Source organism: Nycticebus coucang, chromosome 8 (assembly GCF_027406575.1).
Source record: "Nycticebus coucang isolate mNycCou1 chromosome 8, mNycCou1.pri, whole genome shotgun sequence".
NCBI lineage: Eukaryota > Metazoa > Chordata > Mammalia > Primates > Lorisidae > Nycticebus > Nycticebus coucang.
In genome coordinates this window covers 72,269,069-72,291,886 of record NC_069787.1, presented here as the reverse complement: position 1 = coordinate 72,291,886, position 22,818 = coordinate 72,269,069, and the positions used below count along the sequence as shown (strand labels likewise).

At 36.3% G+C, this 22,818-nt stretch overlaps 1 protein-coding gene across 1 annotated transcript in view; it reads right to left on the bottom strand.

Moving 5' to 3' along the window:
- Window positions 1-22,818, bottom strand: part of ZCWPW2 (zinc finger CW-type and PWWP domain containing 2) — a 178,777-nt gene that overhangs the window by 51,356 nt on the left and 104,603 nt on the right. The window lies entirely within an intron of this gene.

Sequence of the window (22,818 nt, the reverse complement as noted above, 5' to 3'; positions counted from 1 at the left end):
CAAATTAAAACTCCGAGTCAAGGGTTGGAAGACAATTTTTCAGGCAAATGGAATTCAGAAGAAAAGAGGAGTTGCAATCTCATTTTCAGATACATGTAGATTTAAAGCAACTAATGTCAAAAAAGACAAAGATGGTCACTTTATATTGGTCAAGGGAAAAATACAACAAGAAGACGTTTCAATTCTAAATATTTATGCACACAATTTAAATGCTCCCAGATTCTTGAAACAGACCTTGAGCAATATGATACCTAATAATACCATAATAACAGGGGACTTTAACACTCCTCTTACACAGCTGGACAGATCCTCTAAACACAAATTAAACAAACATATAAGAGATTTAAATGAGACCCTAGAACAACTGTGCTTGATAGACGCATATAAAACACTCCATCCCAAAGATAAAGAATATACATTCTTCTCATCACCCCATGGAACATTCTCCAAAATTGATCATATCCTGGGACACAAAACAATTATCAACAGAATAAAAAGAATTGAAATTTTACCTTGTATCTTCTCAGACCATAAGGCACTAAAGGTGGAACTCAACTCTTAACAAAAACGTTCAACCCCACACAAAGGCATTGACATTAAATAATCTTCTGTTGAATAACAGATGGGTGAAGGAAGAAATAAAACAGGAAATCATTAACATCCTTGAGCATAATAACAATGAAGACACAAGCTACCAAAACCTGTGGGATATTGCAAAAGCAGTTTTGAGAGGAAAATTTATCACTTTAGATGCCTACATTCAAAAAACAGAAAGAGAGTGCATCAACAAACTCACAAGCCATCTTATGGACTTGAAAAAATAAGAACAATCTAGGCCTAAACTCAGTAGAAGAAAAGGAATATCCAAAATCAAATCAGAGATCAATGAAATTGAAAATAGAAGAATCATTCAGAAAATTAATGAAACAAGGAGTTTTTTTTTGAAAAAATAAATAAAATAGATAAACTATTGGCCAGACTAACGAGAAATAGAAAAGTAAAATCTCTAGTAACCTCAATCAGAAATGATAAAGGGGAAATAACAACTGATCCCACAGAGATACAAGAGATCATCTCTGAATACTACCAGAAACTCTATGCCCAGAAATTTGACAATGTGAAGGAAATGGATCAATATTTGGAATCACACCCTCTCCCTAGACTTAGCCAGGAAGAAATAGACCTCCTGAACAGACCAATTTCAAGCACTGAAATTAAAGAAACAATAAAAAATCTTCCAACCAAAAAATGCCCTGGTCCAGATGGCTTCACACCAGAATTCTATCAAACCTTCCTTCAGAGGAAGAGCTTATTCCTGTACTGCAGAAATTATTCCAAAAAATTGAGGAAGAAGGAATTTTCCCCAACACATTCTATGAAGCAAACATCACCCTGATACCAAAACCAGGAAAAGACCCAACCAAAAAGGAGAATTTCAGACCAATCTCACTCATGAATATAGATGCAAAAATTCTCAACAAAATCCTAGCCAATAGATTACAGTTTATTAGAAAGTCATACATCATGATCAAGTAGGTTTCATCCCAGGGATGCAAGGCTGGTTTAACATACGCAAGTCCATAAACATTATTCACCATATTAACAGAGGCAAAAATAAAGATCATATGACCCTCTCTATAGATGCAGAAAAAGCATCTACAGAGAGGGTAAAAAATCCAGCATCCTTTTCTAATTAGAACACTAAAGAGTATAGGCATAGGTGGGACATTTCTAAAACTGATTGAAGCTATCTATGACAAACCCACAGCTAATATTTTACTGAATGGAGTAAAACTGAAAGCTTTTCCTCTTAGAACTGGAACCAGACAAAGTTGTCCTCTATCACCTTTACTATTCAACATAGTGCTGGAAGTTCTAGCCAATACAATTAGGCAAGACAAGGAAATAAAGGGAATCCAAATGGGAGCAGTCCTTCTTTGCTGACGACATGAACCTATACTTAAAGAATCCCAAAGACTCAACCATAAGACTCCTAGAAGTCACCAAAAAATACAGCAATGTTTCAGGATATAAAATCAATGTCCACAAGTCAGTAGCCTTTGTATACACCAATAACAGTCAAGATGAGAAGCTAATTAAGGACACAACTCCCTTCACCATAGTTTCAAAGAAAATGAAATACCTAGGAATATACCTAATGAAGGAGGTGAAGGGCCTCTATAAAGAAAATTATGAAATCCTCAGAAAGGAAATAGCAGAGGATTTTAACAAATGGAAGAACACACTATGCTCATGGACGGGCAGAATCAACATTGTTAAAATGTCTATACTTCCCAAAGCAATCTACCTATTCAATGCCATTCCTATCAAAATATCAACATCGTACTTTCAAGATTTGGAAAAAATGATTCTGCGTTTTGTATGGAACCAGGAAAAACCCCGTATAGCTAAGGCAGTTCTTAGTAATAAAAATAAAGCTGGAGGCATCAGCATAGCAGATTTTAGTCTGTACTACAAAGCCATAGTGGTCAAGACAGCATGGTACTGGCACAAAAATAGACATAGACACTTGGAATTGAATTGAAAACCAAGAAATGAAACTAACATCTTACAACCACCTAATCTTCGATAAACCAAACAAGAACATACCTTGGGGGAAAGACTCCCTATTCAATAAATGGTGTTGGGAGAACTGGATATCTACATGTAAAAGGCTGAAACTGGACCCACACCTTTCTCCACTCACAAAAATTGATTCAAGATGGATAACGGACTTAAATTTAAGGAATGAAACAATAAAAATCCTCAAGGAAACCATAGGAAAAACACTGGAAGATACTGCCTTGGGGAAAGACTTCATGAAGAAGACTGCCATGGCAATTGCAACAACAACAAAAATAAACAAATGGGACTTCATTAAACTGAAAAGCTTCTGTACAGCTAAGGAGACAAAAAGCAAAGCAAAGAGACAACCTACACAATGGGAAAGGATATTTGCATATTTTGAATCAGACATAAGCTTGATAACTAGGATCTATAGAGAACTCAAATTAATCCACATGAAAAAAACTAACAATCCCATATATCAATGGGCAAGAGACATGACTAGAACCTTCTCTAAAGATGACAGACGAATGGCTAACAAACATATGAAAAAATGTTCATCATCCCTATATATTAGAGAAATGCAAATCAAAACCACCCTGAGATACCATCTAACCCCAGTGAGAATGGCCCACATCACAAAATCTCAAAACGGCAGATGCTGGCGTGGATGTGGAGAGAAGGGAACACTTTTACACTGCTGGTGGGACTGCAAACTAGTACAACCTTTCTGGAAGGAAGTATGGAGAAACCTCAAAGCACTCAAGCTAGACCTCCCATTTGATCCTGCAATCCCATTACTGGGCATCTACCTAGAAGGAAAAAAATCCTTTTATCATAAGGACACTTGTACTAGACTGTTTATTGCAGCTCAATTTACAATTGCCAAAATGTGGAAACAGCCTAAATGCCCACCAACCCAGGAATGGATTAGCAAGCTGTGGTATATGTATACCATGGAATACTATTCAGCTATTAAAAAATACCAGAGACTTTACATCCTTCGTATTAACCTGGATGGAAGTGGAAGACATTATTCTTAGTAAAGCATCACAAAAATGGAGAAGCATGAATCCTATGTACTCAATTTTGATATGAGGACAATTAATGACAATTAAGGTTATGGGGGGGGAAGCAGGGAAAGAGAAGGGGGGCCGGGGCCTTGGTGCATGCCATACCTTCTGGGGGCAAGACATGATTGCAAGAGGGACTTTACTTAACAAATGCAATCAGTGTAACCTGGCTTATTGTACCCTCAATGAATCCCCAACAATAAAAAATAAATAAATAAATAATAAAATAAATAAATAAAAGTTTGTCACATTACAGAAAAAAAAAAAAAAAGAAATTACCAGAAACTTTTCAAATGAAGGAGGGCCTAAAAACTCATAAAATAATGTTCAACATCTCTAATCATTAGGAAATGCAAATCAAAACCACAATGAGATAACATGTAACTCCAATAAAAATAGTTTGTGTTAAAAAGTCTTGAAACAACAGATGCTGGTGTGGAGGCAAAGAGAGTAACTTACATATCCTGTTGATGCGCCTGCAAACTAGTATAACATCTATGGAAAATTTGTATGGAGGTACTGCAAAAAACTTGCAGTAAATATATCATTTGATTCAGCAATCTCACTGCTGGGTATATACCCAAAGGGAAAAGATCATTTGATAAAAGGACTCCTGCTCTCAATTGTTTATAATAGCACAATTCACAATCGCAATTGCAAAGATGTGGAAACAACCCAAGTGCCCACCAATACACAAATGGATTGATAAAATGTGGTATATGCACACTGTGGAGTACTACTCAGCCATAAATAAATGGTGATCTAGCATCTTTCTGGACGACCTGAAGGGAACTTGAAACCATTCTCTAAGTGAAACATGACAAGAATGAGAAACAAACACGTGTCCTCAATACCAAAATGGAACTAATCGATCAACACTTAAGGGCACAAATGGAAGTAAACCTCAATGAAAAACAAGCTGGAAAAGGGAGGGGAGTGGAGGAGATGGGTAAATGCACTACTATTGGGTACAGTGCACACTATCTGGGGGAAGGGCACACTTACCTGTATAACTTTGACTCAATCTGTACAAAAACAAAGTATATAACCAAAACCTGTATACTCCCTCATATTCTAAAATTTTAAAAAATAAGTAAATAAAGAAAAAAAATCCTCCACCCCTCAACAATAGATGCTGGTGTAGATGTGGAGAGAAAAGAACTCTCATGCACTGTTGGTGGACTGCAAACTAATGTAACCTCTGTGGAAAATCGTATGGAGATACCTCAAAGACCTTACAGTAGATCTACCATTTGATTCAGCAATCCCACTGCTGGATAGACCCAAAGGTAAAAAGGTCATGTATAACTTTGACTCCGTCTGTACAAAAACAAAGTATGTAACCAAAATCTATGTACCCCTAATATTCTGAAATTTAAAAAAATAAAAATAAATTCACACACACACAAAAAATAACTCACCCTTTCTACAGAAATGTAAATGTATATAATACCCATATTCAATTAATTCAGAGAATGCAACTATATATTTAGGCTCTTTGCAAATGCCATAACATTCTTGATGTCCCCATATTGATATCAACTGTATGCTCTCAAGACACTTGATATTCATTTTAGTGATTTACTACATTCTGGCTTGTATTACAGTTATTTGTGTTCATGACTGCTACCATCCATAAAAATCAAAGGTCCATGAAGATAGAGGCAATAAATAATATTTTATCTTTGTATCTTCCATACTATTCTAACATATACTTATATATTTCATTTTTGTATGTTCTTCAGTATCCTAATATCACCGTATACTATATTATATCATTGCATTTGGTCCTGGGAACTGATTAACTTGGCATAAAAGCAGTGAAACAACAAATACAATAAAAATCTACTTTTGTACACAGGATCTACAAATTTCATTCATCAAGTTATTTCATAGGAAGAAAAGATGAAAATACAGACAGATACAATTTAATAAGCATTGGAAATGTAAAATTATTTTAGGAATATAAGCTAATTCTTGCATATTTAAGACATTTTTGCAACTCATATATCATGACCTTAAGAAATTATAGTGAAAATCCCATTAAGGCTACACTAGTAGCTACTAGCTACACTAGTCCCCATAGGAATAGTATAAGAAAATAGTTAAAAAGTTTTCTTAAGAAAAACCAGTGGGATGCACTAAAGTAAATAATTTGGCAAGTTAGGGGAACTGAAAAGCTTTGTTTAAAACTTGTATCTGAATCTTTAAAAGCTTATCAGTGGACATGTGCCACCTAGTGGCAATACACATTAACATTTTCTAAGGCTCTACTTAGAATATAAAGAATATTGGATTCCAGAAACTAGACTCATTGTGCATTCTACTTTTAAACTAGTTTTTCTTTTAATTGAAGAAGTGATATATGCAGATTCCAACAATATAGAATGTGTCTTCCTTCTCTTCCAAGTACAGTTTCTCCCAAAGGCAACCATTACTACCAGTTTTTGTTGCAGTCTTCCAGAGAGATTGTATGAATTTGTAAGTATTCATATAATTTATATAATACACAAATTTTTATAGAATGCAATAAACAGTTATATATACTTGAGTTGTAAGATTTTCTTGCATAATAATTTATATGTTCTACATATCTTCAGGATCTATCATTGAAGAAAACAAAGTTTAAATTTTCCTGTGAGAAAAATCTACAACAAGCACAAGAAATAACTTAAGGGGCCAACAAACACATGAAAAATGCTCATCATCTTTAATCATCAAAGAAATGCAAATCAAAATTATTTTGAGATATCACCTAACTCCAGTAAGATTAGCTAACATCACAAAATCCCACAACTGCAGATGCTGACATGGATGCAGAGAGAAGGGAACACTTCTATACTGCTGGTAGGATTGAAAACCAATACAGCCTTTTTGGAAAGAAGTATGGAGAATTCTAAAGGAACTAAAAGTTGACCTACCATTTGATCCTGTAATTCTATTACTAGGTGTATCTATCTGTGTGAACAAAAATCATTTTACAAAAATGACATTTGCACCAGAATGTTTATTGCAGCCCAATTCATAATTGCCAAGTCATGGTAGCACCCCAATTCCCATCAACCCAAGAATAAATTAACAAATTGTGGTATACCATGGAATACTATGCCACCATTAAAAAGATGGAGACTTTACATTTTTTATGTTTACCTGGATGGAGTTGGAACATATTCTTCTTAGTAAAGTATGTCAAGAATGGGGAAAAAAGTATCCAGTGTACTCAATACTATTATGAAACCAATATATAATCACTTACACATTCATATGAATGATAAAACACAAATACAGTCCATAAAGAAGGAGAGAGGAGGGGTAGGGAAGGAGAAGGAGGGAGGGCACGTAGAGGGAGGGTATTTGGTGGGATCTGACCTAATGTGCACAATGAAAGGGTATATTTCAAAAAAAAGTAAGAGTGTATTATAAATGTGTTACCACAAAAAATGAGTTAATGATTATGTTAATCAGTTTGATTTAAGCATTCCACATTGTATATCAAATCATCACAATGTACCCCATAAATGTATACAGTCATGATTTAATAAAAATTAAATTAAAAAAAGAAATAAGGCTATAGTATAAGAGGTGATAAGCCCTACATAATAAAGAAAAGATAAGGCAAGCTAAGGGTGATCACAAGTGTTGAAGGGTGGGGAGTAGAGTGGTACAAGTTATGCTCATTGAAAAGGTAACTAACCTTGAACAAAAACCTCCCTGAAGGAAGTTAAGGAGTTAAGCCATATAAACATCCAAGTAAAGACCACTATAGGCAGAGAAAAATCCTCTAATGTAGGAGAATACAGATATATTCAAGAAGCATCAAAGGATCCAGGAAAGCTGAGTCTGAATCATGAAGAGAGAGAGATCAATAGGAAATGATTTCAGAATATTAACAAGGGCCAGATCATCATGGAGGTCCTTACAAGCCATTGTAGGATCCTTGGCTGTTACTCTGAGCGAAATGGGAGCCACTTGGAGAGTTATGAGCAAAAGAATAATATTTGACTTGGTATAATATTTTACAACACTCATTCTGGATGCTTTAATTAGGACAGGCTATACAGAAGGAAGTACAGAAGCAGGATGACTATTTAAAAGGCTATTGCAATAATCCATGTATGAAATGATGGTGGTGTGGACCAGGGTAGTAGTAGCTACTGTGGTCAAAAATGTTAGGATTATGGACATAATTTGAGAGTAGAACAAAAAGAATTATTTCATGACTAAATGAAAATTTGTTGTGAGAGAAAGTGAGGATGACTCTAGAACTTTGAAACTGAGTGGGTAAAAGGATAGAATTTGCTATCTAGTGAGATAGGGAAGGGTGTCAAGAAAGTGAGATTTGGAGGGAAGATTTCAGATATGTTGAGTATGAGATGTACCAATATCCAAGAAGAGGATAATTAGGATAATTAAATTAGGTTATTAAATATGAAATGTCCAATTTCAAGTCAAAAGTTTATGATATCTCAAACAAGAAGCAATATAATTAATACAAGTTTGTACCTAAACCAACAACACAGTTCTGCCATCTTAACAGTAGCTTGTGTATGTTAGAAGCAATGAAGAAATGGCAATGTGGTGAAAGGTATTTTCCATAGCTTGTTGAGAACAGAGTATTTTTCCTTGCAAGAAGTTGTCCAAAGCCAGGGAGAAGTAGTAGGCATTTGGTGCAGGGTCTGTAGTTTGAACAGCTTTGTTTGTGTGACATGTGGTCAAGTGTTGCCTTGCAAGAGGATTGGCCTGTCTCTATTAACCAGTCTTAGCTGCTTAATCACAAGCATCCATCCATTTAGTTGCAGTAGACATCCATTGTAATCTATTGACTAGGTTTAATGAAGCTGTAGTGAATAATACCAGCGCTGGACCAGCAACCAGGTAACAATATGGTGTAGAAATGTCTTTATGCTGTGACGGCAAAGCCAAGCTTCAAGACAAGTTCCTTCTGACTCTTGTTTAATTCTTGAGGAGCCCATCTATCCAACTTCTTTACCTTTGCTGATTTGTTTTAAATGGTCCGGTATTTTGGACTAGTAATGTCAAACCTTGCTGCTAATTCACACATAGGTTGAGATGGATTCGATTCCACTACAGCTTTCAGCTCATCTTATGCACTTTGGTGTCAGATCTCCTCTATAGCTCACTTTCAAGAGTAAAATCACCAGAATGGAACTTCTCAAACCATTGATGTACTGTGTTCATTAGCCACATCCTTCCCACGTACTTTGTTGATATTTCAAGCTGTCTACACTGCATTGGCTCCACAGTGGAACTCATATTGGAAAATTACACAGATTTTTACTTATCCATGGTTTCATAAAGGTTGCTCTAAAAAAGATAATCACAAGCCAAAATGTGGATTTGAAAGGGTGAGTATGTACCTTCACAATAAAAACAAAACAAGTTTAAAAGTGAAATGTCAGAGAAATCGACTGTCAAGATTAGTACTTAAGGCAACCCGACATTTCATACTTAAAAAACTAAGACATCCAAGTGAAGGTGTTAAGTATTAGTTGGCTAAGAAAATTCAGGAGAGAAAACTCAAATGCAGATAAAATTTGGGAATACAAATTCAAACACAAAATATTTAAGTCAAGAAATTAGATGACATAACCAAAGAAATGAGGGAATAAATGTATGTATGCTGACATATGTAGTATAAATGCACCATTATCTATTTGAAAAATTCCTGGGTAATGGACATTTAAGGTGTCTTTAATATTATGTTATTTGAAACAATGCTGCAGGTCGGGCTCAGTGGCTCATGCCTGTAATCCTAGCACTCTGGGAAGATGAGGCAGGTGGTTCAGGAGTTCAGCCTGAGAAAGAGTAAGAGACCCTGGCTCTAAAAATATAGCTGGGCATTGTGACGGGCGCCTGCAGTCCTAGCTATTTGGGAAGCTGAGGCAAGAAAATCACTTGAGCCCAAGAGTGTGAGGTAGCTGTGAGCTATAACCCAATAGCACTCTACTGAGGGTGACAAAACTAGACTCTGTCTCAAAAAAAAAAAAAAAAAATTGGCCATGTGTCATTCTGCCCCTGTGAGAGTGTCCTGGAAGATAAATTTCTAGGCATTAAATTACCAAGTTTAACATGTGTGTATTTTAAATTTTGGAAGCTACTATAAAATCACTCTTGAATGAGAAGATCATAAGTTTATAAAGCCACTACTAATATATTTCCCTACACTTTGCATAATACTTCGTTCTAAGCTTTAGAACTGTGTCAAACTTTTTAAGGAAAGAATGTTATTTCCTTCTTATCATTTTCATTTCATTTCTTATTTTTTTTCCCTGTGGATCAATTTTATTAAACAGTAATGAGTCAGAGTTATCTAAAGTATAAGCTATAGGGAGCAACAAAGACACAACCTTCACCATGAAAAATAATGTGGACAATCTAAAATCAGAATCAGCCCTCAAGTATATTATTGAACATGTAATGATTTGTACATACATTTTACTTTCTCACCCAAATATCACATTTTCTTCTCACCTGAGAGATGAATTTCCACAAAAAATAAGATTTTATTTGCCTATTAAGCATAAAATGAAAGCACTTTAATTTTGAAGCAAACCATTTTTTTCTTGTTTTATTAAATCATAGCTGTGTACATTAATGCAGTCATGGGGTACAATGTGCTGGTTTTATATACAATTTAAATACTTTCATCAAACTTGTTAACATAGCCTTTATGACATTTTCTTAGTTGTTGTGTTAAGACATTTATATTCTACATTTAGTAAGTTTCATATGTACTCTTGTAAGATGCACCTTAGGTGTGGTCCCACCAATTACCGTCCCTCCATTCATTCTCCCTCCTTCCTATTCCCTCCCTTTCCCTGTATTCTTGGGCTATAATTGGGCTATATATATTCATATGAAAGCTATAACTTAGTTTCATAGTAGAGATGAGTACATTGAGTACTTTTTCTTCCATTCTTGAGATACTTTGCTAAGAAGAATATGTTCCAGCGTCATCCATGTAAACATGAAACAGGTAAAGTCTCCATCTTTCTTTAAGGCTGCATAATATTCCATGGTGCACATATACCACAATTTACTGATCCATTTGTGGGTTGATGGGCACTTGGGCTTCTTTCATGACTTAGCAATTATGAATTGGGATGCAATAAACATTCTGGTACAAATATCTTTGTTATAGTGTGATTTTTGGTCTTCTGGATATATACCTAGTAGAAGAATTGTAGGATTGAATGGCAGGTCTATTTTTAGTTCTCTAAGTGTTCTCCAAACATCTTTCCAAAAGGAATGCGTTAGTTTGCATTCCCACCAGCAGTGTAGAAGTGTTCCCTTTCTTCCACATCCATGCCACCATCTCTGATTTGGGGATTATGTGATATGCGCTACTCTTACTGGAGTTAGATGATATCTCAAAGTAATTTTGATTTGCATTTCTCTGATGATTAAGGATGATGAGCATTTTTTCATATGTCTGTAGGTTGTGTGCCTGTCTTCTTCAGAGAAGTTTCTCTTCAAGTCCCTTGCCCAGCCTGAGATGGGATCACTTGTTCTTTTCTTGCTAATATGTTTGAGTTCTCTGTGGATTTTGGTTATTAAACCTTTGTCGGAGACATAACCTGCAAATATCTTCTCCCATTCTGAGGGCTGTTTGTTTGCTTTACTTACTGTGTTCTTGGCTGTGCAGAAGCTTTTTAGTTTGATCAGGTTCCAGTAGTGTATTTTTGAAGCTGCTTCAATTGCCCAGGGTGTCCTGAGCAATTGAAAATATTCACCCAGGCCGATTTCTTCAAGAGTTTTCCCTGCACTTTCTTCAAGTATTTTTATAGTTTCATGTCTTAAGTTTAAATCTTTAATTCAGTGAGAGTCTATCTTAGATAATGGTGAGAGGTGTGGGTCCAGTGTCAGTCTTCTACAGGTTGCTAGCCAGTTCACCCAGCACCATTTGTTAAATAAGGAATCTTTTTCCCACTGAATGTTTTTAACTGGCTTGTTAAGGATCAAATAATGGTAAGTAGCTAGGTTCATCTCTTGGTTCTCTATTCTGTTCCAGACATCTATCTCTGTTTTTGTGCCAATATCATGCTGTTTTAATCACTATCTATTTATAGTATAGTCTGAGGTCTAGTAGCGTGATTCCTCCTGCTTTGTTTTTTTTTTTTTTGTGCTATTTCTTTTTTTTTTTTTTTTATTGTTGGGGATTCATTGAGGGTACAATAAGCCAGTTACACTGATTGCAATTGTTAGGTAAAGTCCCTCTTGCAATCATGTCTTGCCCCCATAAAGTGTGACACACACTAAGGCCCCACCCTCCTCCCTCCATCCCTCTTTCTGCTTCCCCCCGCCCATAAACTTAATTGTCATTAATTGTCCTCATATCAAGATTTAGTACATAGGATTCATGCTTCTCCATTCTTGTGATGCTTTACTAAGAATAATGTCTTCCACTTCCATCCAGGTCAATACGAAGGATGTAAAGTCTCCATTTTTTTTAATAGCTGAATAGTATTCCATGGTATACATATACCACAGCTTGTTAATCCATTCCTGGGTTGGTGGGCATTTAGGCTGTTTCCACATTTTGGCAATGGTAAATTGAGCTGCAATAAACAGTCTAGTACAAGTGTCCTTATGATAAAAGGATGTTTTTTCCTTCTGGGTAGATGCCCAGTAATGGGATTGCAGAATCGAATGGGAGGTCTAGGTTGAGTGCTTTGAGGTTTCTCCATACTTCCTTCCAGAAAGGTTGTACTAGTTTGCAGTCCCACCAGCAGTGTAAAAGTGTTCCCTTCTCTCCACATCCACGCCAGCATCTGCAGTTTTGAGATTTTGTGATGTGGGCCATTCTCACTGGGGTTAGATGATATCTCAGGGTTGTTTTGATTTGCATTTCTCTAATATATAGAGATGATGAACATTTTTTCATGGGCTTGTTAGCCATTCGTCTGTCATCTTTAGAGAACGTTCTATTCATGTATCTTGCCCATTGATATAAGGGATTGTTGGCTTTTTTCATGTGGATTAATTTGAGTTCTCTATAGATCCTGGTTATCAAGCTTTTGTCTGATTGAAAATATGCAAATATCCTTTCCCATTGTGTAGGTTGTCTCTTTGCTTTGGTTATTGTGTCCTTAGCTGTACAGAAGCTTTTCAGTTTAATGAAGTCCCATTTGTTTATTTTTGTTGTTGTTGCAATTGCCATGGCAGTCTTCTTCATGAAGTCTTCCCCCAGGCCAATATCTTCCAGTGTTTTTCCTATGCTTTCTTTGAGGATTTTTATTGTTTCATGCCTTAAATTTAAGTCCTTTATCCATCTTGAATCAATTTTTGTGAGTGGGGAAAGGTGTGGGTCCAGTTTCAGTCTTTTACATGTAGACATCCAGTTCTCCCAACACCATTTATTGAATAGGGACTCTTTCCCCCGAGGTAAGTTCTTGTTTGGTTTATCAAAGATTAGGTGGTTGTAAGATGTTAGTTTCATTTCTTGGTGTTCGATTCGATTCCAAGTGTCTATGTCTCTGTTTTTGTGCCAGTACCATGCTGTCTTGACCACTATGGCTTTGTAGTACATACTAAAATCTGGTATGCTGATGCCCCCAGCTTTATTTTTGTTACTAAGAACTGCCTTAGCTATACGGGGTTTTTTCCGGTTCCATACAAAACGCAGAATCATTTTTTCCAAATCTTGAAAGTACGATGTAGGTACCTTGATAGGAATGGCATTGAATAGGTAGATAGCTTTGGGAAGTATAGACATTTTAACAATGTTAATTCTTCCCATCCATGAGCATGGTATGTTCTTCCATTTGTTAATATCCTCTGCTATTTCCTTTCTGAGGATTTCATAGTTTTCTTTATAGAGGTCCTTCACCTCCTTCGTTAGGTATATTCCTAGGTATTTCATTTTCTTTGAAACTATGGTGAAGGGAGTTGTGTCCTTAATTAGCTTCTCATCTTGACTGTTATTGGTGTATACAAAGGCTACTGACTTGTGGACATTGATTTTATATCCTGAAACATTACTGTATTTTTTGATGACTTCTAGGAGTCTTGTGGTTGAGTCTTTGGGGTTCTCTAAGTATAAGATCATGTCGTCAGCAAAGAGGGAGAGTTTGACCTCCTCTGCTCCCATTTGGATTCCCTTTATTTCCTTGTCTTGCCTAATTATATTGGCTAGAACTTCCAGCACTACGTTGAATAGTAAAGGTGACAGAGGACAACCTTGTCTGGTTCCAGTTCTAAGAGGAAAAGCTTTCAGTTTTACTCCATTCAGTAAAATATTGGCTGTGGGTTTGTCATAGATAGCTTCAATCAGTTTTAGAAAAGTGCCACCTATGCCTATACTCTTCAGAGTTCTAATTAGAAAAGGATGCTGGATTTTATCAAATGCTTTTTCTGCATCTATTGAGAGGATCATGTGATCTTTATTTTTGCCTCTGTTAATATGGTGGATAACGTTTATAGACTTGCGTATGTTAAACCAGCCTTGCATCCCTGGGATGAAGCCTACTTGATCATGATGAATGACTTTTTTGATGATAAGCTGTAATCTATTGGCTAGGATTTTGTTGAGAATTTTTGCGTCTATGTTCATGAGTGAGATTGGTCTGAAATTCTCCTTTTTATTTGGGTCTTTTCCTGGTTTTGGTATCAGGGTGATGTTTGCTTCATAGAATGTGTTGGGGAAGATTCCTTCTTCCTCAGTTTTTTGGAATAATTTCTGCAGTACAGGAATAAGCTCTTCCTTGAAGGTTTGATAGAATTCTGGAGTGAAGCCATCTGGACCAGGGCATTTTTTGGTTGGAAGCTTTTTTATTGTTTCTTTGATCTCAGTGCTTGAAATTGGTCTGTTCAGAGGGTCTATTTCATCCTGGCTAAGTCTAGGGAGAGGGTGTGATTGCAAATATTGATCCATTTCCTTCACATTGTCAAATTTCTGGGCATAGAGTTTCTGGTAGTATTCAGAGATGATCTCTTGTATCTCTGTGGGATCAGTTGTTATTTCCCCTTTATCGTTTCTGATTGAGGTTATTAGAGATTTTACTTTTCTATTTCTCGTTAGTCTGGCCAATGGTTTATCTATTTTATTTATTTTTTCAAAAAACCAACTCCTTGTTTCATTAATTTTCTGAATGATTCTTTTATTTTCAATTTCATTGATCTCTGATTTGATTTTGGATATTTCTTTTCCTCTACTGAGTTTAGGCTTAGATTGTTCTTCTTTTTCCAATTCCATAAGATCTCTTGTGAGATTGTTGATGTGCTCTCTTTCTGTTTTTCGAATGTAGGCATCTAAAGCAATTGAATTTTCCTCTCAAAACTGCTTTTGCAGTATCCCACAGGTTTTGGTAGCTTGTGTCTTCATTGTTGTTATGCTCAAGGAAGTTAATGATTTCCTGTTTTATTTCTTCCTTCACCCATCTGTTATTCAACAGAAGATTGTTTAATTTCCATGCCTTTGGGTGGGCTTGAGCATTTTTGTTAGAGTTGAGTTCCACCTTTAGTGCCTTATGGTCTGAAAAGATACAAGGTAAAATTTCAATTCTTTTGATTCTGTTGATATTTGTTTTGTGTCCCAGGATATGATCAATTTTGGAGAATGTTCCATGGGGTGATGAGAAGAATGTATATTCTTTATCTTTGGGGTGGAGTGTTCTATATGCGTCTATCAAGCATAGTTGTTCTAGGGTCTCATTTAAATCTCTTACATCTTTGTTTAATTTCTGTTTAGAGGATCTGTCCAGCTCTGTAAGAGGTGTGTTAAAGTCCCCTGTTATGATGGTATTATCAGATATCATATTGCTCAGACTGAGTAAGGTCTGCTTCAAGAATCTGGGAGCATTTAAATTGGGTGCATAAATATTTAGAATTGAAATGTCTTCTTGTTGTAGTTTTCCCTTGACCAATATAAAGTGACCATCTTTGTCTTTTTTGACTTTAGTTGCTTTAAATCCACATGTATCTGAAAATAAGATTGCAACTCCTCTTTTCTTCTGAATTCCATTTGCCTGAAAAATTGTCTTCCAACCCTTGACTCGGAGCTTTAATTTGTCTTTTGAAGCCAGGTGTGTTTCTTGCAGACAGCAAATGGATGGCTTGTGTTTTTTAATCCAGTCAACCAATCTATGTCTCTTCAGTGGGGAATTCAAGCCATTAACATTTATTGAGATAATTGATAAGTGTGGTAGTATTCTATTCGTCTTATTTTGTGAGAGTCCATTGCTTAGTTTTGTCTTTTGCATCAGTGTGGAGGTTAGGTTCTGTCCTTTGATTTCTGAGTTCTTACTTTGCTGCTGATCCATTGTGGTGGTCAGTGTGCAGAACAGGTTGAAGTATTTCCTGTAGAGCTGGTCTTGTTGTGGCGAATTTCCTCAATGTTTGTATATCCGTAAATGATTTGATTTCTCCGTCAATTTTGAAGCTTAGCTTAGCAGGGTACAGAATTCTGGGCTGAAAATTGTTCTGTTTAAGTAGATTAAAGGTAGATGACCATTGTCTTCTTGCTTGGAAAGTTTCATTAGAGAAGTCTGCGGTCACTCTGATGGATTTGCCCCTGTAGGTCAACTGGCGCTTACTCCTGGCAGCTTGCAGAATCTTTTCTTTTGTCTTGACTTTGGACAGGTTCATCACAATGTGTCTTGGAGAAGCTCGGTTAGAGTTGCGGCGACCCGGGGTCCGATATCCCTCTGAAAGCAGTGTGTCAGAATCTTTGGTGATATTTGGGAAATTTTCTTTTATAATATTCTCTAGTATGGCTTCCATTCCTCTGGGGCATTCTTCTTCCCCTTCTGGAATTCCTATAACTCGTATGTTGGTACGCTTCATAAAGTCCCATAATTCTGACAGTGAACGTTGTGCTTTCTCTCTCTTCTTTTCTGCCTCTTTTACTGTCTGAGTTATCTCAAGAACTTTGTCTTCTACCTCTGAAATTCTTTCTTCTGCATGGTCTAACCTGTTGCTGATACTTTCCATTGTATCTTTAAGTTCCCTAATTGACTGTTTCAGTTCCTTCAGGTCTACTATATCCTTTTTATATTCTTCATATTGTTCATCTCTTATTTGATTCTGTTTTTGGATTTCCTTTTGGTTATTTTCCACTTTATTAGCAATTTCCTTCATTGTTTCCATCATTTCTTTCATTGTTTTCAACATGTGTATTCTAAATTCCCTTTCTGTCATTCCTAACATTTCTATACTGGTGGAATCATCTGCAGTAGCTACCTCATGGTCCCTTGGTGGGGTTGTTCTAGACTGGTTCTTCATGTTGCCTGGAGTTTTCTGCTGATTCTTCCTCATGAGTGGTTTCTTTTATCTGTTTCCTTGCCCTAATTTTCCTTTCACTTCCTCTTGCTCTTTAAGTTCTTGTGCCTGTGGACTAAGGGTTACAGGACCAGAAGGGTGAGAAGGTTGAAGAGCAAAAAAAGGGGATGAAAGAAAGGAGGACCGAGTGATAAGAAAAAAAGAAAGATAGAGAAAGGAGAGGGGGTGGGTATAAGGAATATTGACAAAAAGAAGAGAGGCACAGAAAGAGGGAGACAGGGCAATATAGGTGTACAGTAGGGTACTTTGACACAACCTTAAAAAACCCCACCTTCTGGGGGTGCCCAGTTGCGTGGTTCCCTTGAGGTCAGCAGCTCTTTGCTAACCTGATCAGACACAGTACCCCACCTCCACCAAGTAGAGAGGAAAGACAAAAATGCTATAAATCAAACCAAAAGAAGCAAACAGAAATCTTTATGGGGATAAAATTGGGTGAAAAACCAAATTATATCAGTAGAAACACTAGCAAAAATGAAGTTGAAGTTATTAAAAAAGGCAGCAATGGGAAATTATAATTAAACTAGGAAAATTGAGAAAGAAAAAGGGATCTGTGTGGAAAAGATTGAAATTAAAAAAACAAAAGAACATCAGCAACGTCAAAATAAAGAAAGAAAAAAAACAACCAAACAAAAAAAAAAAAAAGAAAAAAATACAGAACCAAAAACAAAGCAGTTTGTATATGTTATTGAATATTGTCTGGGCAACACGTGGTCTTCTGGGGTATGAGATGTTAGACACAGTTCTGATACGACTGGAGGCTGCTGATTTCTCAAACCCCAGCAGGTAGACACCCTAAATCTCTCTTCAGCCTACTTAAAAGGCACTTTGAACTTGTAAACTTGCTGAGCAGAAGCTTTCCCATCTTTCTCGCTGGAATCGCTGCTGAAGTGGCTATCCACTTACTCAGTGTGCCAAAACGGGTCTCACTCTGCCCCTGAGGGTTAGGGCTGCAAGGCGGCTCAAACCCCACCCTTAGGCTACTTGGTTGCTGGGTTACCAGCTCCCACCCGTTTGTAGCTCTGCGACCCTGAGGGCGGAGCTTGCCGGGGCAGATCACTGACAATGGATCCGTGTGACCCACCGCCAAACACTATTAGCTCCGTCTGGCTCAGCGGCTCAGACTGGGGCCCTAGACAAAGGCCAAAGTTCTCCGCACTCCCGCTCAGGCCTTCCCCAAGGCAGTTCAACTCAGTGCCAAGTCCAAGGACATCAAAATAGTTCACAGGTAAGGCCTTTCTGGTTTGCAGTCTCGCTGCTACTGAACTTACAGTTGTGGGCGGGTTTAGACGGATTGAACACACGCGACCACTTGCCGTTTTTTCACTGTTTTAGTCCTCCTCTTGGGGTCCAGAAGTCTCTCGCTGACTCCCTGTATCTTCATAGGAGTGATGATAGGCAGTTCCCACCAGCCAGAGATGCCTGGAGTCCTATCTCCCCAGACTCACGGTGCCCAGATGCAAGGAAGCTGTTACTCGGCTGCCATCTTGCTCCGCCCCTCCTGCTTTGTTTTTATTTCTGAGTAATGTCTTGGCTATTCGAGGTTTTTTCTGATTCCATATAAAATGAAGTATTATTTTTTCAAGATCTTTAAAGTATGACAGTGGAGCTTTAATAGGGATTGCATTAAAGTTGTATATTACTTTGGGTAGTATAGGCATTTTAAAAATGTTGATTCTTCCCAGCCATGAGCATGGTATGTTTTTCCATTTATTAACATCTTCAGCTATTTCTTTTCTTAGAGTTTCATAGTTCTCTTTATAGAGATCTTTCATGTCCTTTGTTAGGTAAACTCCCAAATTGAAAACTCATCAATTGAAAAATTATGACTTTTCAGTTTTTTAAGGCCATTTGTATTATCTTTAATATGGAATGACCATTCAAGTCCTGTGCTAAAATGCATATTAGTCTTTTTATTATAGATTTATATAAGATTTCCCTATATTAAAGAAATTAGCCCTTTACTATCTGTGTCACACATATCTTCCTCTGTTTATGGAGAGGAAGTTTTATTTTTTAGTACATTTGTATTTTCTCTTTTGTTTAAATCTTTTACTTGCCTAGAACTAGTCTGTATGTAAATGTAAGGTACAGCTCCAACTTTATATTTTTTTCCTAAGTATCTAACAATTTGTACCCATTTATTAACCATACCACTTATTTATTAAACCACTTTTCTTATGTCTTTGAATACAACCTTAATCATTAACTATTATGTCCAACTACTTCTGAATTTATTTGTGGTATCTCTACATTATTCTATTAATCTATCAAAGTACTATTAGTACTAAACTGCTTTAATGATTGAAGTTATTTATTATATCTTTTATATTTTATAGGCCTAACTCTATCTCTTGTTAAATCTTCCCACAAATTTTAGAATTACTATAGTTCGTTTTAGGATGTATATTTTTTAATCAAGATTGCCTTAATATTAATTCAGGGAGAACTGACATCTTCCTTCCATATTAAATCTTCCAAGCTAAGAAGAGAATTTAATCTTTCCATTTACTCATATTTTATTTTCTGAGATTTGGTAGTATTTTAAAGTATTATTTATATAGACCTTGCAATTGTTTCTTAGGCTTATACCACCGTTGCTATTATAAATGAAAATTTTAATTCCTTCATATTTTCACACTGATTAATTCTGTATAGTACTTTTATAATCTGACACATAACTGAATTTTCTCAGTATTTTTAAGTATTTTAACTCAGTATTTTTAAGTATATTTAAGTATTTTAACTGAATTTTTCTCAGTATTTTTTATAATAGTTTTTCCATTTGAGTTCCAGGGGTTTTCCAGGCATGCAATCATCTACTAATCATGTACATTTGCTTCATCCTTCCTTATATGTATACTTTTGTTTCTTACCTTGACTGAATGTATTAGCCAATTAGATCAGAATATTAAATAACAGTAGCAATGATATATATTTTAAAATTCCAAATTTCCTTCCTGAACAATCAACTTCTCCTCTAATTAAAACAAAATATTCAGTCAAATGAGTTCATGTACTTTTCAAGACATATTGAAAGGATTCACATTTATTTAATTGAACTATACTGCAACAGCTACCAAAAATAGTATGCTTATAATAATCTTCATAAACTTGCCTTTTTGAGATATTATCATATCTTTCGATTGGAATCTGCCAAGAACAGGCTTCTGGGTTGACAAGAAAGAGACAAAGACGCAGCATCTCACTAAACATAATAGATTCATCCCATTTACTAATTATTAGGACAAGGTTCGTGAAAGACTAATAAACATTATGTTAGAATGAATTATAGTAATAACATTGTGATTAAGTTAAATTTAAAAAATACTATGGTACTTAATGAGATAAATGTTCAACTTAAAAGTTTACATTTTAGTGCAGGGAAAACCCTTGAAGAAATCGGTCTGGGCGAGTATTTTTTGAGGAGGACCCCCCGGGCAATTGAAGCAGCTTCAAAAATACACTACTGGAACCTGATCAAACTAAAAAGCTTCTGCACAGCCAACAACACGGTAAGTAAAGCAAGCAAACAGCCCTCAGAATGGGAGAAGGTATTTGCAGGTTATGTCTCCGACAAAGGTTTAATAACCAGAATCCACAGAGAACTGAAACATATAAGCAAGAAAAGAACAACTGATCCCATCTCAGGTTGGGCAAGGGACTTGAAGAGAAACTTCTCTGAAGAAGACAGGTGCACGCCACACAGACATAAATGCTCATCATCTTTAATCATCAGAGAAATGCAAATCAAAACTACTTTGACATATCATCTAACTCCAGTAAGATTAGCCCATATCACAAAATCCCAAGACCAGAGATTGGCGTGAATGTGGAGAAAAGGGAACACTTCTACACTGCTGGTGGGAATGCAAATTAATACATTCATTTTGAAAAGAGGTTTGGAGAACACTTAGAGACCTAAAAATAGATCTGCCATTCAATCCTATAATTCCTCTACTAGGCATATACCCAGAAGACCAAAAATCACATTATAACAAAAATATTTGTACCAGAATGTTTATTGCAGCCCAATTCATAATTGCTAAGTCATGGAAAAAGCCCAAGTACCCATCGATCCACGAATGGATTGGTAAATTGTAGTATATGTACACCATGGAATATTATGCAGCCTTAAAGAAAGATGGAGACTTTACCTCTTTCATGTTTACGTGGATGGAGCCGGAACATATTCTTCTTAGTAAAGTATCTCAAGAATGGAAGAAAAAGTACCCAATGTACTCAGCCCTACTATGAAACTAATTTAGGGTTTTCACATGAAAGCTATAACCCAGTTACAACCTAAGAATAGGGGGAAGGAGGAAAGGGAGGGGAGGGAGGGGGGAAGTGGGTAGAGGGAAGAGGATTGGTAGGATTACACCAGTGGTGCATCTTACAAGGGTATATATGAAACTTGGTAAACGGTCTGTGAAGCTAGTGAATGATGCCCCATGAATATATCAATGTACACAGCTATGATTTAATTAAAAAAAAAAAAGAATAAAAGAAAAAGTATCCAATGTACTCAGCCCTACTATGAAACTAATTTATGGCTTTCACATGAAAGCTATAACTCAGTTATAACCTAAGAATAGGGGGAAAGGGGAAAGGGAGGGGAGAGAGGGGGGAGGTGGGCAGAGGGAGGGTGGTTGGTGGGATTACACCTGCAGTGCATCTTACAAGGGTATATGTGAAACTTAGTAAATGTAGAATGTAAATGTCTTAACACAATAACTAAGAAATTGCCAGGAAGGCTATGTTAACCAGTGTGATGAAAATGTGTCAAATGGTCTATAAAACCAGTGTATGGTGCCCCATGATCGCATTAATGTATACAGCTATGATTTAATAATAAAAAACATAATTAAAGAAAAAGTTTACATTTTAGAAATAAATTAGCAAAGGAAACAATGCTACGTCAAAAGTAAGCCTAAACTAAGGGTAAAAACTACCTTCAAAAAAACCAGATTTGTCTTTTGAAAGAATGAAAACATTTATGCTTACCTTTCTAGCTATCAGTCAAAGAGGTAATTCATATTTAACAAATAATTGTCCAAAACCAAAAACTATTGAAAATAGAACTCAAGCTGAAGCAGAAAGGGACTGCCATTCAAACTCTTCCATTATTCCTGTGATTTTTCTGGTAAAACTCATATAACAAAATGTCTTCCAGTTACTTCTAGTACCCCAAAATTCAAAAACTAAAACATCTGCCAGAATGTTAGAGGCAAAATTCCAAACTTCATTTCAAGTTAAAATTCCTATGCTTCATAAGCTAGGGGCATACTTTAGGGTGGCAGTTCTCCTCATCCTCCAGGTACTTATTTTTCTCTCCCTTCACCCCTTTTCTGGGTTCCCCCGGGTTGAAAGGGTGAGATGTGAGGAACAGAAAAAAAAAACTGTAGAAACTGTGTTTATTTGTCTGCTATTACAGTAGTCTGGGATTGGTGCCTTCTGGGCTTAAAGTATTCTTTATTGTGGGGCGCTCTGTGTGGTTTTTAGTGAGTCTGTCTCCCACCTAGAAGCAATGTTCTACTTGCAATCTCTAACAGGGGCAATGTATTTCTTTAAGCTGTTTGCTTTGAACCCATATCTTATTACCATTTTCCTGCGTAGGGGGCAGAAAGGCCTTTTTGGTGGAGAACCATTTGAAATAACCCCTGATTCTTTTCCATATTGTCTTGCAAAATTATCCCCCAAAACTTGGGAATGTTGGCCATTTCCCAGTGCCACCATTTCTCTTCAACTGTTATAACCAGAAAGTGTCATCTTGTAGATTTCTCGGGGGAAAATAGATACCAATATGCTATTTTATTCAAGCCCCAAGGTATATATGCATCAAGCACTCAAAAAACTCCTTGTACTATATGCATGAGGTAATGAC